Genomic DNA, 3,974 nt, shown 5'->3' with positions numbered 1-3,974 from the left:
ATTGATATTTTACTTATAAAAATACTCAAGATATTTGAAAGTTAGTCGTATTTTTAAGAATTTCATATTAATTAAATATAAAATAATTTATTGTTTATAAATAAGAATAATTTTTATTTTATAAACTTTTAATATGAAATTAAGATATATTTTAATTTGATTTATTGTATTTGTCGTGTCATCATTAAAGTAAATGAAGAGGTTAATTCATAAATGAATTATTTTATAAATTTATTTTGTTAAGTTGAGTTAGGTTAAATTTTATTGTTGTAATAAAAATTTCATACATACAACATTTATTAAATATTTTAAAAAATTATTACATATGTAATTACAACCGCAACCTATCTTTTTCTCATTTCTTATGTATTTCATTCTTCACTACTCATTTTCTTCATCATTCCAACTCGATAAAAAATAAAAATAGAAAATAGAATCAATCACTTGTCTAATTTGTAATCTTCCTCTCTTATTATAAACTTTGATCTTTTAGTGTCTCGACTTCACCTTATTTCTTCGTTTTCTTTCATTTTCTTTTTTGTTTATTACTTTCTCTCTCTTCCATAGGATATACTTCTGAAGGATTTTAACTTAAATTGGAATATAAAACGATGAAAAGTTTGTCACAATGTTATTATTTTATGATTTATAATCACCATATACAAAACAACATGAAATAGTCCATGTAAACCAGTTTTCGACATTGTTAAACTGTCACAAAGTGTCCACTTATTTTCAGTGAAAATATAATATCTTAAAAAAATATTTAGACTAAGAATGTTGTACAATTTTCAACTCAAAGTATAATTTTTATGAGATTTTACACATTTAAAACAACTAATGAATGAAAATACTAAACTTATTACTATAAAAGTTAAAGTTTATATCATAAAAAATTCAGCATTTGAATTAAAAAGATGTAAGTAAACGTTAACCATTTTTTATATTTTATTATAATTCTACTACAAAACGTTTTAGAATTTGAGGCAGAACAAACTTCGAACTAAAAAGTTAAAAGTTGCAAGAAATAAAAAATTGAATTAAAGTGACCTAATTGAAATAAAAAACATAATTATAAAGTAATGCACATAAATTTATAACAAGTCAAAAGAGATTAAAAACAAATGTACAAGGATTATGAAAACATAAATCACATGAACTTAAATGACAAAAAACAGCATAATGATTTGAAAAATAAATGAAGAGAATGGTAAGCTAGATTTTAGACCAATGAAATGAAAGCAACTAATTAATAAAAGCAAATGAAAGATTATAAAATAATAAGACAAGTAAAGTACGGAGAAACTTTCAATTAAAAAAAGTTAAATAACATGAAATAAAATAATTTTTTTTTTATCATTCTTGTATCATGTAGCAGAATGTGATAAATGAAGGTACATGAACTCTAATAATCGTTCATATAAAGCATAATTATTTATGTGGTGAGAGTGATTGGAGGTTCCAGTCTTTGACATGATAATGGTCTTAGATGATCATGAGATTAACTCTTAGGTGTGGTTGAGTGATAACCCCTTTGTCTAGACTCTGTAAAGTTTAAAAATCAGCACAGATGCATACTTCCTTTAGAATTTTATATCAAGAGTATAATCCGGATGATTGAGTATGAATATCTTGTATTTGTTTACTATAACATGGTTTGGGTGTTTACTGCTTTGTCTAGCTTACCCTTTTTGTTTGTATTTCTGTTTGGCTTTTTCTTTTTGCAACAATCACCAAATTAATTGGTGTGAACAGATGTGAAAATTCTTAGTGGCCGTTAGCATGATGGGAATGCAGGAGTCTAGTGGTCCACGAGTTGGTTTTGGGTTCCTTTTGTTGCACAATTACATTTCAAATTAATTGCTCTGTGAGCAAATCTTATTATGTTAACTGTTGCTCTTTTTATGTTAGATTATTTATGCAATTGTTGTGAGCCTTAATTTCTCCTCTCAGTATTTTATAGATGACTGTAATGATTGATACACATACACTTTTAGTCGTGTGTTCTATTTTATTCATAATTATGTAATGTTTTATTTAATAAAATTATTTTATTTAAATGGGATGTTATATATCTAAGAAATAAACTATTAAAATCACATATATGGTGATGGTTTACCGGTAAACTTTGTTCAAATTGCTTACTTTCTAAATTGAGCTAGAAAATGTTTGTTCTATTCTGATACAAAGAAGTGGTATCAAACGAGTAATTTTCTCCTTGGATAGCTATCCACCATTAGACATTAATCATTAATCACTCATAAGTAAGCAAAACAATGCGGAAACATTCGCGCTAATCACCATTAGACAATAATCACTAATCTCCTCATCCTATTTTTATTTTCAGGGAGCATGATAGTTTGACAGTTTCTATTTTATACCACTATTTAACAACCATAAATATTATTATTTTTTATTAAAATTTTATTTATATTTACTTTTATTAGTTAAAAAAAAGTCCTAAAATAGATATAAGAGAAAAATAATGGGTGTAAAATTATATTCTATTTTTTGACCATCCCCTCACTTATATATATATATTCCCAAACCCCAATTTCCCAAGCACCCAACACCTTTTTTTCTCAACCACCTTAAAAAAAAAAAAAAAACACAAAAAGTAATAAACAAAAGCAAAAGACAATGAAACTCAACATCAACTTCATCACCCTCTTCTCCATAACCCTTGTCCTATGCTTTGCAATATGCAACGCGCGCGTCTCACCCAGCGTCGAAAAGTCTCAGTCCTCATCGGAGGAACCGTTGGTGGATCCGACATCGGCTAACCCGACATTCGTGGACCCGTCATTGCCTGACCCGTCAACAGAGGACACGACATCGGAAGAGTCGACATCTGTAGATCCGACGGAAGCCTCTGTGGAATCGTCATCAGACAGCCCGGCAATGAAGGACCCAGAGGAACTGTATCCAGAACTCACGTCTGCTTACAAGAAATCGCAACCCACACCACCATGAGACGCCGGATCATTTAGTCAATTTTTTCTTTAATTAATTATAATTTTTTTTATAATAATATGTGAATAATAAATTTTGATTTATAGATCAATATCTAAATTATAGTCTTTATAATTATAGTGAACGATTATTTCTTATCCTTAATTAGTTACTATTTAATATTTAAGAATTTTCTTCTAATAAAACTATAGAATTCTACTCCTATTATTTGTCCATTAAAGAAACAATTTACAAAAAAAAAAATCTCTACAAAGTTAAAACATATACCATATCTCTACAACTAATTACTCTATATATCGCAGCCACCAATTAAAAGAAAAAAATTTAACTAACTGAAATTTGTTCAAGGAATCATGGCAGTTAAAAAAAAAAAAACAGACGAAGTGTTATTGGAGCATAACTTAAGTGTTAAACAGACAAAAATTATGATTTATATTTGGATATAGAAGTTTCTGAATTAAATTATAAAAACTTCTACAAGGTTGGATTAAATCTCAAAATAATGAAGAACCTTAATACCATACAATAACCAAGTACGCAGCAGTTATTTTTTGACAAAATTTAGAAATATTCAAATAAAGAATTAGATATATTTTTGTCTTTCAAATTTGATATCATAATAAAATTTGTTATTGACCGAAACTTTAATATATTTTAATTTATAAATACATGAATATAATATTTTTAATTTAATTATGTAAAAATGTTTTCATGTGTCAAACATTTTTTCTTACCGAAAATGTTTTATAGAACGTAAACAATTTAAAAAATAATGTATTAAAATTTCATGGATGAATTTTAATTTTATAATAAAATTTAGATATTAAAAACATAATTAAACTCAAAATAAATATATAAAAATTTTGAAAATATAAAATGCATAAAATATATTAAAATTGATATATATATATATATATATATATATATATATATATATATATATTAATTTTATATATATAAAAGAGAAAAAAATTGGTGGAGGGAACCCTGCGAGTACTCTA

The sequence above is a fragment of the Vigna unguiculata genome, chromosome 6 (genome assembly GCF_004118075.2).
Source record: "Vigna unguiculata cultivar IT97K-499-35 chromosome 6, ASM411807v1, whole genome shotgun sequence".
Lineage (NCBI taxonomy): Eukaryota > Viridiplantae > Streptophyta > Magnoliopsida > Fabales > Fabaceae > Vigna > Vigna unguiculata.
The sequence above is the reverse complement of the archived record's forward strand: the minus strand, read 5'-3'. Positions refer to the sequence as shown.